This window comes from Sarcophilus harrisii, chromosome 2 (genome assembly GCF_902635505.1).
Source record: "Sarcophilus harrisii chromosome 2, mSarHar1.11, whole genome shotgun sequence".
Classification (NCBI taxonomy): domain Eukaryota; kingdom Metazoa; phylum Chordata; class Mammalia; order Dasyuromorphia; family Dasyuridae; genus Sarcophilus; species Sarcophilus harrisii.
In genome coordinates, this window is record NC_045427.1 from 555,964,957 (window position 1) to 555,978,251 (window position 13,295).

The window sequence follows — 13,295 nt, forward strand, 5'->3', positions numbered from 1 at the left end:
ACAGAAAGTTAGTAATCCTCTAGTCTATACCTCCCCTGCACCCCATTTTCCAAATGGGGAAATGGGGATTTCCAAATGGGGATTCAAGAGAAGTTAGACACCAGCTCAAGGTTATATAGTGATATCAAAGCACCGTTTGGGCTAGAACCTAGGGTTTCCATGTCCTAACACTGTTCCTATTACTCCTTTTTTACAAATGTGGAAAGTGGAGACTAACAAGGCTTTTACCACACACACTCAGGAACTGAAAAGATTTGAGATACAAGAGGTCCTTAATTCCTGTCCAAGGTTATCTCTTTGAGGCCTCTTCTCCTTATTTTATTAACTTGGAATTTTCTGGTCAAGGGAAGGGGAAAGAAAGGCCTTCACAGAGTCCATCAAGGAACTGAATCTGCTCATGAAGATTTCCTGCTATCTTCCTGGGGTCTGGTACTGTAGACAATCAACTGAAGAATGGAATTTTTTTGGCACTTCTATCTCATCATCCTAAGGAGGAGGAGCCCATACAAGGGGTTTGTGTAGGATTGTCTTAAAAATATAGCAAATTCATGAGAGCCAACTTGGTGCCTCTAAAGTTCTAGATTTGTGATCAATAAGGCATGGGTTCAAATCCTTGCCAATGACATTTATAAGCTGTGTGATGCTAGGCAAGTCATTTAAACTTCCTGGTCCTTCGTTTTCTCATCTATATCTAACAAGGAAGTTAGATGATGACCTTCAGCTCCAAATCACTTATCTTATGATCATTCCAACTTCTTTGCTTTTATGTTGTATAAGAACCAATAGAATTACTGTAGATGGAGATCATCCTTTGAAGAAATTCTGAAAGATGGAGCACAGCCTTTTCTCTCACTCCCTTCATCTCTCATTGCCTTTATCTCTTTTCCTTTAAATAATATTCCTCATTATTACCTGTTTAAGAACAATAATACAAAGTATCATGTTCAAAAAATAAAAAGGAAAATATAGAGAGCCATAATGCCAGAACATCTAAAGCTAACAGCTCTCCCCAGAAAACGTCTCAATACCGAAGCATCCTGAGAATTTAGTTTCATGTTTCTTAATCTCCTTCCTCTCACAATTCATTTCTTCCACAAGAGGTTTTGAAGGAGATAATCAAATGATAGGAGAAGCCTTCATTCTCATGAAAAGAATTTTAAATATTTTTGACTTTTTATAAATGCCTTGCTAAGTCTCTACTACTGGAGAGTTTCCTCCAACCAACTGAATTGTGAGCAACAATGGACAAGAGGAACAAACAAGAATGGCAACAATCATAATGTCCCTTCAGAATTGGAAATGTAGAAATAAATCATAAAACCTTGTCCCCTTTTTTCTTCTTCAATGCTTGCTGTCACTTATTAGATTTGGATTTGCAAAGTCAGCACATGTGAAATTGGAGTTTTTTTGATTTTGTTTTGTGTTTCTGGGTATAATACAATCTAAGTTCATTGTCATCAGGCAGATGTAATGTCTGAATGGTCTCAATATCCAAACAAAAACAGAATATAACATACTCTTTCCACTCAGATATGAATTTTTCTGTAAAATAAAACTTTATTAAAACCAAAAACCATAAAAATGCTTTAGCATTTGTATCCCCAGCACTTAATATATGCTTGACACTTAGTAAGTGCTTAATAAATGTCTTTTCATTCATTCATTCATTTCATTAGTTAAAATTATTTTCTTGGGCTAATACACAGCTTTAAAAAGGAAGAATAAAATGTTGAGGAAGAGAGCACTTAACTAACAAGCAAGAACAGCCAAATCAACCCTGGTTATTTGTGAAATGACAGATATCTGAGTTAAAATGTCTTCAAATCTGAATCACTCAAAACATGATTCACAATTTAGCACAAGACTCAAAGAAATAACCATTTAAAAACTATTTGCTGTCTTTCTTGCTAACCTTTAAATGTAATCAATGACTACTTTATCAGTTCCAGTGCCCCCTTTAAACTGAGGTAGACCAATTCCATTGATTGTGCTTGCCTCTTATTGTCAGTCAGCACTTGACACTCTGATTTCTGTTATCCATCCCTCCCTGACTCTTAGCAAGTGCAAGACACTTGTTTTCTGCTCTATGAGAATTAGTAGTATGAATCCTAGTGACTGAACCTTTCCACTCAGAAAAAAGTAATTGGCCCTTTCAAAGAACAGAGTATCTCCATTCTCATCATTATTTGATTATGAGGTATTCACTAATCAATTATTTGCATCTACACACAACTATTCTCTTTAGTATCCATAGCTAGACCCCTGAAGTTACAAATGTTTGGAGTTTTGTTTTTTCAACTTGGCTTTCACTAAAAATAATTCACCATAAGAATTTATATTTTGTTTCCCAGAACATTTTGAGACACATTTGAACAGACAAATAGGATATAAAAGTAATTTATCCACATCTTCCAAAAGAGTGAATGACCTTAGAAATGAAACCACAGCCCAAGATGAAGACAAAGCAATAGAAACAACTCTTGATACCCCTCTTATTTGCTTTTCTCTCTCTCCTCTTCATTTGCCTTCCTCACATTCTTCTTGTAAGTCCATATAACCCGTTTTCTCTGTGAAGAAGTCCTAAATTGCCTGAATTTGGAATATGCATACAAGATAATGAATCACACTGGCAAATACAGATTCACACTGACAAACACAGATTCACAGTATGCATAAGGAATAACAGTTCCATGCACAGACAAACACAAACACACAAATCCTAATATGTATATACACAGAAACAATTTTTACTCACATAGTTATGAACAATTAGATCACACTGCTCAGTGATAGAATTAAAGAGTCACATTACTTTCAGGGAAGGAAGAGACTAAATGTGATTGTGCTTTGCCCAGGTCCTCCCATCGCATCAGGAAGTCTGGTCAGAGTTCAGTAATGGGCTGGATCCTCCCACAAAGATTCTCAGTAATTTCATTAGTATCTTGTGCTACAAATAGTCATCTGTTTGTCATCCTACCAAATCTGTAAGATTTCTGTGAGGTGGGTTTCAGAATAGCATGGCATCATAGGTATAGCTTTAGACTATAATTAGGAAAAACTGGACTTAAATCATATCTAAGACATTTTCTAGTTGTATTACCTTGGAAAAATTTTTTTTTACCTCAGATTCTTCATCTGTTAAATGTAGATATTAGACTTTATGACCTCTAGTGACCCTTCCACACCAAAATCTAACTTCCATGACTTATGCTGTTTACTTCTGCCTACTCAATTTGCTCATGGATCCTCTAGAGAAATCAAGTTCCAAGGGAAAATTCCATAAATTATTGAACTTTTGGAAAGTATCTCACTGGACAATATAGCTCAATGTACTTCAAAGCTCAGTTCAAATCTCACCTCTTTCAGGAAATCTTCTCCAATAGCTCTCATCCACTAAAATCCCAGATCTAAAATTAGAAAGGGCTCTCAGAGATCATCCTGTCCAATCTCCTCATTTGACGGATGAGGAAACTGAGAACCAGGAAAGTTAAGTGATTTGGGGATAAAAATCACCAAATGGCTAAAAGAGAAACTGATGCTGAGCTTTGAGCCAAAACATGTTATTAAAGGGACCTGGCCCCCTCCAGTGAAGTGGACCTTAGAACTTCCTCACTATCTGAGTGATAGTGCCTTTCTTCCAGGGCCCTATTTTTATAGGATTTCTTATGTAGGTATTCTAAAGTAACTACAAAATACAAAATAATATCATTGGTTGACATAAGACACATAAACTAAAATAAGCAAAATGGTATGTCAACAGACTGGTGAATTGACTGAAGCAACAATTATTTCCACTGACTAGGTAGTCACAAAATGGTTGGGCTCCTCTTTTAATTAGGCAAGAGGAGACAGGATAAGCTATACATACACTTGAAGAACATATGAGGGGAGGAGGGAATTTTCCAAATCATATTACCACCCGTGCATGACTTGGTCATAGAATCTGAGCAAAACAGGATGAAAATGTCCTTGTCAGTGTTCTTGCAGTTATACAAGTAAGCTCCATAGCTGGTAAACAAGTAATGAATATGTATTAAAGTAAAAGACTCATTATACCTCCTATTAGAATCTATATTCCTATATGACACACAAAATATAGATTAATATACTTAATTTTTCTTATAATATTATTAGGCAATTGACTAAATATGCATTATATAAAATTAAATAAAAATAATTATTAACAATTATTACCCTTCATAGAATCATATTGAACTGATTAAGACCAATTAGAGTTTTTGAGTCAGATCCTCAGTGAATCAACTCTTTCAATGATTTGTCTGAGGGAGCATAGCTAGTGGACAAAATACCTAGGATTGGAACTAAGACCCTCTAACCATAGGAAAAAAATTGTTTTTCGTTGTATTTCTCTACCTCAACTAAGTCACTGCACTGGCATTTAGTCATGTATTCCTGTGTGTGTGTGTGTGTGTGTGTGTGTGTGTGTGTGTGTATGTGTGAAAGATGAGCTTACCAAGGGCAGAATCTTTTTCTTGGTATGGCACTTAGTATCTAACATAGCATTGTGTTTACTTCAAATGAATTGTATTATGCCTTGAGAGACTATAATTTTCTCCCAGGTTCATGCCTGAACCATGTCCTTCCCTAGTCACCACCACTACACTTCCTTTCTATTCTAAACTTCTTCCATTTCCTCTGATATATAATCACTTTCTACATCCTAGATCCTTTCTCTGCCTGGGTAATTATGCCATCTTCACATCCCTCATAACTATGGTCTTATTTACTTTCTCATTTATCCTGAAGATAAAAAGGGGTGGAAATGAGGCATGAGACTGGTTTCCAAATGAAATCGTTGAAAGAAAGACCCTCTCCAAAATGGGTTCATGACCTAGGCATAAAGAATGAAATTATTAATAAATTAGAGGAACATAGGATAGTTTACCTCTCAGACCTGTGGAAGGGGAAGGTCTTTATGACCAAAGCAGAACTAGAGATCATTACTGATCACAAAATAGAAAATTTCAATTATACCAAACTGAAAAGTTTTTGTACAAACAAAACTAATGCAGACAAGATTAGAAGGGAAGCAATAAACTGGGAAAATATTTTTACAGTCAAAGGTTCTGATAAAGGCCTCATTTCCAAAATATATAGAGAATTAACTCTAATTTATAAAAAATCAAGCCATTCTCCAATTGAAAAATGGTCAAAGGATATGAACAGACAATTCTCAGATGAAGAAATTGAAACTATTTCTAGTCATATGAAAAGATGCTCCAAGTCATTATTAATCAGAGAAATGCAAATTAAGACAACTCTAAGATACCACTACACACCTGTCAGATTGGCTAAGATGACAGGAAAAAATAATGATGATTGTTGGAGGGGATGTGGGAAAACTGGGACATTGATGCATTGTTGGTGGAGTTGTGAACGAATCCAACCATTTTGGAGAGTAGTTTGGAACTATGCTCAAAAAGTTATCAAACTGTGCATACCCTTTGATCCAGCAGTGTTACTACTGGGATTATATCCCAAAGAGATTATAAAGAAGGGAAAGGGACCTGTATGTGCACGAATGTTTGTGGCAGCCCTTTTTGTAGTGGCTAGAAACTGGAAACTGAATGGATGTCCATCAGTTAGAATGGCTGAATAAATTGTGGTATATGAAAATTATGGAATATTACTGTTCTGTAAGAAATGACCAACAGGATGATTTCAGAAAGGCCTGGAGAGACTTACACGAACTGATGCTGAGTGAAATGAGCAGGACCAGGAGATCATTATATACTTCAACAACAATACTAGATGATGACCAGTTCTGATGGACCAGGCCATCCTCAGCAACGAGATCAACCAAATCATTTCTAATGGAGCAGTAATGAACTGAACTAGCTATGCCCAGAAAAATAACTCTGGGAGATGACTAAAAACCATTACATTAAATTCCCAATCCCTATATTTATGCACACATGCATTTTTGATTTCCTTCACAAGCTAATTGTACAATAATTCAGAGTCTGATTCTTTTTGTACAGAAAGAAAGACCCTCTCCATGTCCCATTCTACTGCTCCTATTTGAGGCAGTGTTTGAACTTCATTTCCTAAAATGTCTAACCCTAACCCTAAATGCGCACTGCAATGTTGGCCCAAAATTTTGAAAAGTTTTAAAAAATAAAACCTGCCTGGTCAACATCAGAGTATTACCAAGAACAGAAAACTAGGATTTTCTACTTGGATCTTTCAGGGCAGTAGTGTCCAAAGTGAGGGCTGAGGAATGTTTTCAAAATCATGGTTTGATCTCAAAGTATTTAGGGTGAATCAAATAAATGTGAGAGCATCCCATTCTCCCCCTTGCTAGTCTATCTTGAGGCTTATAATTAATATACCTTCCCCTTCCCCAGGAAGGGCTTAATACTCCTCTACTCCAACTACTGCTATACCAGCTCCCAGATTTCTCCTTTCTGAGCAAGGTATTGGCCCTTCAGAACAACTAGTTACAACTTAATCTTGACTTTGGACATTGACAGTAGTGGTTGCCAGGTGTCATAGGAAAATTCCTCCCTTACACACACACACACACACACACACACACACACAGAGAGAGAGAGAGAGAGAGAGAGAGAGAGAGAGAGAGAGAGAGACTATCACTCTAGGGAAATAAGATCCACCAAAAATTCCTGAACCAACAGACCAGTTGGAAATGACTCACTACCCTGTTTAGTACCTTTCACTTGGCAGAAAATAAATTCCCCCAAACTGAGTTTTGATGCTTTGTGTTTTTCCTATGCATAATTCTTGTTTCTCTAGGATTTTTTACTTCTCCCACAAAGAAGATTTTTTAAAATTTATTTTAACCAAATTCTTTTTTTAAAAAACGAATGTTCAAGATTAGAAGGGAAGCAATAAACTGAGAAAACATTTTTACAGTTAAAGTTCTGATAAAGGCCTCATTTCCAAAATATATAGAGAATTAACTCTAATTTATAAGAATTCAAGCCATTCTCCAATTGATAAATGGTCAAAGGATACGAACAGACAATTTTCAAATGATGAAATTGAAACTATCTCTACTCATATGAAAAGGTGCTCCAAATCACTATTGAACAGAGAAATGCAAATTAAGACAACTCTGAGATACTACTACACACCTTGTCAGATTGACTAAGATGACAGGAAAAGATAATGATGAATGTTGGAGGGGATGCGGGAAAACTGGGATACTAATGCATTGTTGGTGGAGTTGTGAAGGAATCCAGCCATTCTGGAGAGCAATCTGGAATTATGCCCAAAAAGTTATCACACTGTGCATACCCTTTGATCCAGCAGTGTTACTACTGGACTTATACCCCAAAGAGATACTAAAGAAGGGAAAGGGACCTGTATGTGCCAAAATGTTTGTGGCAGCCCTCTTTGTAGTGGCCAGAAACTGGAAAATGAATGGATGCCCATCAATTGGAGAATGATTGGATAAATTGTGGTATATGAATGTTATGGAATATTATTGTTCAGTAAAAAATGACCAGCAGGATGATTTCAGAAAAGTCCAGAGAGACTTATATGATCTGATGCTGAGTGAAATGAGCAGAACCAGGAGATCATTATATACTTCAACAGCAATACTATATGAGGATGTATTCTGATGGAAGTGGATTTCTTCAACAAAGAGAGGATCTAATTCAGTTCCAATTGATCAATGATGGACAGAATCAGCTACACTCAGAGAAGGAACACTGGGAAATCAATGTGGACTACTTGCATTTTTGTTTTTCTTCCCAGATTATTTTTACCTTTTGAATCCAATTCTTCTTGTGCAACAAGAGAACTGTTCAGTTCTGCACACATATATTGTATCTAGGATATACTGTGACATATTTAACATGTATAAGACTGCCTGCCATCTAGGGGATGGGGTGGAAGGAGGGAAGGGAAAAGTTGGAACAGAAACAAGTGCAAGGGACAATGTTGTAAAAAATTACCTATGCAATGCATATGTTCTGTCAATAAAAACGCTATTTTAAAAAAGAGATTAAAAAATGAATGTTTGTTGACTTAATTTCTTTTTACCTCTCTGAAATTTTTCCTTTATTTATTCCCCCTCTGCTTTCCCAAAGAGCCATCCCTTAAAATAAAGAATTTTTTAAAAGAATAAGAGAAAAATTAAAGGCTATTAAATTAAAAAAAAAAAGAATAAGAGAAAGAAAAGAAGTCAGCAAAACTAATTAATAATTATATAAAATCTGACAATAAATGCAATGTTTCATAACTGTGAACCCCACCCCTCACACACACACACATACACACACAACCCTCATACAGATTTCTGAAAAGAAATGAGGAACAGTAGCTTCTTGTTTTTAGTTGTTTAGATTTAGATTGTTGTAGTCATGGTGCACATATTTTTTCTTGGCTATAGTTACTTTTGTGTCAGTTTATGTAAATCTTTCCATAATTCTCTGTCTTGACCATATTTGTTGTTTCTTGCAGCACAACAATATTCCATTGTATTCATGTACTGCCATTTATTGACCCATCCCTCAATCAATGATTTCAGTTCTTCGTTAACTTTGTTAAATATCTTTGTTTTCAAAAAATGCTCTACAAATACTTTAATGATGTGGTATCTTTCTCTTTGTCATTGACTTCCTTGGGGGTATATTTGTAGCAATGGAATTTCTGAATCAAAGGATATGGTTATTTGAGCCACTATAGTTGCATAATTCCAAATTGTTTTCCCAAATAGTCCTGTTAATTCACAGTTCTTATCAACAATGCATTAATATGCTCATCTTTGCACCACTTCTTAAACATTGTCTATTTTTGTCATTTTTGACAATTTACTGGGTGTGAAGTGAAATTTTAAAGTTTTAGTTTCTCTTTCACTCTGAGTGTCTTAGAGTGTGTGTGTGTGTGTGTGTGTCTTTCTATCTGTCTCTCTCTCTATGTTTGTCTTACTGTTTCTCTGTTTCTCTCTATCTCTGTCTCTCTTTCTCCTAGATATCTCTATCTTATTCAGTCTGAAAGTACATTTGCTTGTCATGGGACCAACCCACTTCACATTGATAAGGACGGTTTTACTTGTTCTGTTTTTTATTTGGTACAGTTTGCCTCTTCATAAGCAGCCTGGTAATTCCACATTCCCAGAGGATTACCATATTAATGGTAGACAGTGCAGAAACCAGATTGGTTTTAGCCCTAAGATAAATCAGAATTCCCAAACTCAAGAATTCACCAGCCTTGGCCTCTCTACTAATAGGGATTACAGGCATAGGCCACTCCACCTGATGCATTTTTCTTATTTTTTGTCATTTAGAACACTTATCTATATGACTGCTAATGGTTTAGAATTCTTTTAAGAACTATTTTTATATCCTTTTACCAATTAATTCTTAGGAAATGACTTTCAATCTTTTATATTTCTATTAGTTGTCTGTGTATCTCAGATATCAAACCTTTATCCAAGAAATTTGATAAAGAACTTTTTTTTCCATTTGACCATTTCCCTTCTTTATCCCAGATGGATTAATTTTGTTTCCCATATCAAAATTATTTATTTTATCTTTTGTAATTGCTTCCATCTCTAGTTTGGTTGTCTTTGACCAACTTCTACCAAAACTGTGAAATTCTTCTTCCTGCACCTATCTCAAATAACTGTTTTTTTCCTTTATGTGCATGCCTCTTTGAGAATGGAATGACCAATAACTAATAGCCCCCTAGAGAATAAATATCCATCTCAATTTACATTTGGATCCTTACTGTATATGAAAAGTGACAAGGGAGAGATGGGTTTGGAGCTTCCAGTAGGAAGAGGTCAAAAATGGGAGTGGAAGTGCTAATCCTAATTCTGACATTAACTTCATGCATGATCCTGAGTGACTTCCTTCTTTAGGCTTCTATGTGCTCCTCTAAAAAATGAGGGAGTTGAGCAGGAAATTTTTAAAGTTCTTCTCTAGCACTAATGTTCTGTGATTCCACAGAGGAGATGCCCCCCACCCCTTACCTGGGTAGAGGGACACCTGAGAAAGTGACAGGAGGCAAGAAAGGATGAACTTTACAAGGGGAAAATAGGAGAGAGAGACAAAATGGCCATGGCCGTGGAGTAGGGTTGCTTTCCTCTGGTAAGTTTGCTATAAGGAGACAATAACCTTTGATTCTAAGCAAACTTGGAGAAAGCATGGAATGGTGAGTAAATTCAGAAGTGAAAATTTGGAGATGGAGCCAAAACAAAGCAGGGAACCAGGACACAGCAAAAAAGCGTGGCATCCTGAGATCCAATGAGTGTCTAAGAATCATTACAACAGAAGCAGGAGATTTGAGCACCTGAACTATGTCCCTTCAGACTCCTGGTTTGAGGCTGGTTTGGTCTAGGAAAAAGCTAATCTACACCAAGTGCTTAATGTAGTTTTATTCTTTTTTTTTTTTTTAAATATTGACTCTATATAATATGATTTTTTGTGAATCATCTCAATGGAAAACCAGCAGGAATGAGAGAGAGCAGGAGTCTCCTGAAGAAGGAATAGGACTGAGCGATAAGAAATTCAACTGGATAAGTCCATAAAGTCCTGCCACTTACAAAGAAACAGAGTTAGCTGGAAAAAAAGTAGGTAGCCAGCTCTCTAAGATCCTGAAAGAGCTTAGTGGTTTTCCCTTTGGTGGCACATAAGATGTCTAACTGCTGGTAAAAATCATTTAGTCCTTATTACTGAACAGAATCAAGCAATAAACCAGCAGTCTTCCTGGTGGAAAAAATCCATGTGGGGCCTGCCAGTCCATGAGGATACACCATAGTTGCACTGACCACACCTGGGCTACACAGGACTCTACATGTCAGGGAATAGAAAGAGGAAAGCAAAACTAAACGGTCATTAGGCCTCTGCTTTGGGATGTTTCCTAAGTATGCTTTGATGCTTGGGCAGAGAAGGTCTAATTAAAAACTATTTAATTCCCACTTCAACTGTGTACTTTTGTGGAGTTAAAAAGAGGCAACTAAAGGCAGAAATCTTCCTAATAATCATATTTTTTTTTCCTGGGGAAAATCCCACTGCTTTGTAGATGACAACACTTGTCTAGGTGAAGTTAAAGGTTTATTGAATATGGATTTATCTAATCCACAGATACTGAGGCACCTCTATGGTGCAGAGGAGCGAATGCTAGGTCTGGAGTGAGGACTATTGAAGTTCAAATCTAGTCTCAGATACTTAATAGCTATATTTACTGGAGCAAGGCACTTAATTTCTATTTGCCTCAGTTTCCTCATCTGTAAAATGGAAATGATAAATCCTCCCAGGGTTATCAGGATCAAAAGAGATAAAATTTGTAAAGTGCTTAGCACAATACTTGCCGCATCGGAGGCATTATATAAATGCTAGCAATTGTTATTATAATAAAATTTCTTATGGCTCAGACCTCATTCCTACTTGTATGGTCCATACTATAACATCACTGAGTAAAAATGTTTTGTTTGTTTGTTTGTTTTTAAGATGAAGTGAATTGCTAAGGCATATTTGTGACATCTTTGTCACTCATGGTATAGATGACACTCACAAGCTTTCTTTATTAAAAACATTTGATTTCCTTCAAATAAACCAGCCTTATTCACTTTATCTTAAAATTAAATGAGCTAGAATGGAATAAAAGGCATTATGTGGGGAACACAAAGAAATGTTAAAGATTTCCTTCTGTCACCCCCAAATCCAGCTGTTTATATATCACTTCTACTGCTTAAACTTCTGTACATGCTCTGACCCTCCCACATCTTGACTTTAGATTTTCTCTATTTCCCTGCCATTAAACAATTCATGATCTCAAATGTTACCATTTAAAATGTAATTTCTAGAGCATCTCTCTGAATTGCCATGTATAATATTTTACAAAGCTCCATGCTCTGATGAAATTAAGTTGTTTTTCTTACCTTCCTAGTTTGGCTAGCAACTTCAGTATGTTCTTTTCCCTGACACAGAGAAGCACGAGTCTGAGTTCAGATCAGCTTTCCTCTCAACAGAAATAGTAGCACTCACACGAACAATTCCTAGAGAGCTCAGTTTCCCATGGCCTTACTTAAGAAGGCACACTCAGTAATAGCCCCCCTTCCCAACAGTGACCCTCACCTATTCAAAGAATCTAAGAATAATCCCCAAGCAGAAGATAAAGCAGTCTTTATATCTTCATTGAGAGAGATCTCTCCCTTTCAGATAATTGATTGCATGTACCTATATCCTGTGAAATCTGTATAAGGAGAATTGTTAATTAACTGAGCTGCCATGGCTTGATACAACTCCTGGTTTTCTATAATCCACTCCCTGACCCATGGTTGTTATGATCTAGGTGACTAATCACTATAAATAGCTGTGGGACTCCAGGAATTGGTCAGCCCTGTTAACACAATTAGTTTCAACATAGAGATCACAATATGTACTACTATGAATTTAGTACAGTTCAAAATACAAGTCCAGTACAATTAATTGTTGACTAGAATGGAAGTGCTCATTGAAAGAATTGATCATAAGATTGACCTGGTGGAAAATCTACATGTAAAATGTCCTTTTGTTTGTGACCAGTCCCAGGGAACTAGCTGATATTTTGGGTGCCCCCTTAAGGAAAAAATAAATGAAATAAAAAAATATTTATTAATAGTTTACTATGTACCAAGTATTGGGGGCAACAATATTTCCCACCTCATGGGCTGGGTCCCAAGGTTCTATTCTCTTAGGATCTTTGACCCAAACTTAACATCCCATTCTCTGCCTCCTTCTTACTCCCCAGGGCTTGGGACAAGAGTAGAGTCCCACAGGTATCCTTGTCACTATTTCCTACCTATATTTTTTTTCTTAATCAAATTAGATGACAGTAATATTATTATCTAGGGGTCCGTGACTCTACTATCATGATTGACTTTCAAACACAAATTGAAGCAAAACTAGCTCTATACCAAACCAGAGAGGTTGGTGTGCTAATAAATGTTTAAAAAACAGGTTCTCATGAAAAAAAAAAAATTACATACACTTTGCAGTTTAATCAGCATTAATAACATTCTACTATTTTATTAAATCTAGACAATCAGTAAAACAATAAATTAAGACCTGATATTTAACACTTGCTCCAAGGTATAGATAATTATACTGAAACTTTAACAATCACTCCTGAATTGTTATGAATTAGCTCCAACATACCTCTGGTTGTAGGTAAAGCTAAGATTCAATAGAACTTTATGTGTCCCCAAAAGTATTAATCTTGAGTTGGATGTCAGTCAATCAAACATCAAAATCTGATCAGGACTAAAGAATAGGACTATGGAGCACAATATCTTCCTAGCCATCATCCCTGGGAGCCTA

At 36.2% G+C, this 13,295-nt stretch overlaps 1 protein-coding gene across 3 annotated transcripts in view; it reads right to left on the reverse strand.

The window, feature by feature from the left end:
• SLC28A1 (solute carrier family 28 member 1) overlaps positions 1-13,295 on the reverse strand; it is a 62,062-nt gene that overhangs the window by 41,707 nt on the left and 7,060 nt on the right. The window contains exon 1 of one of the 3 annotated variants that reach the window (XM_031955689.1): positions 2,756-2,873. The exons of 1 other annotated variant lie outside the window; for it this stretch is intronic. The gene's annotated coding sequence lies outside the window, so the exon portion shown is untranslated. Of the gene's footprint in view, positions 1-2,487; positions 2,578-2,755; positions 2,874-13,295 lie in introns of those variants that run through there. One more of the 3 variants, XM_023496498.2, reaches the window with a different exon arrangement.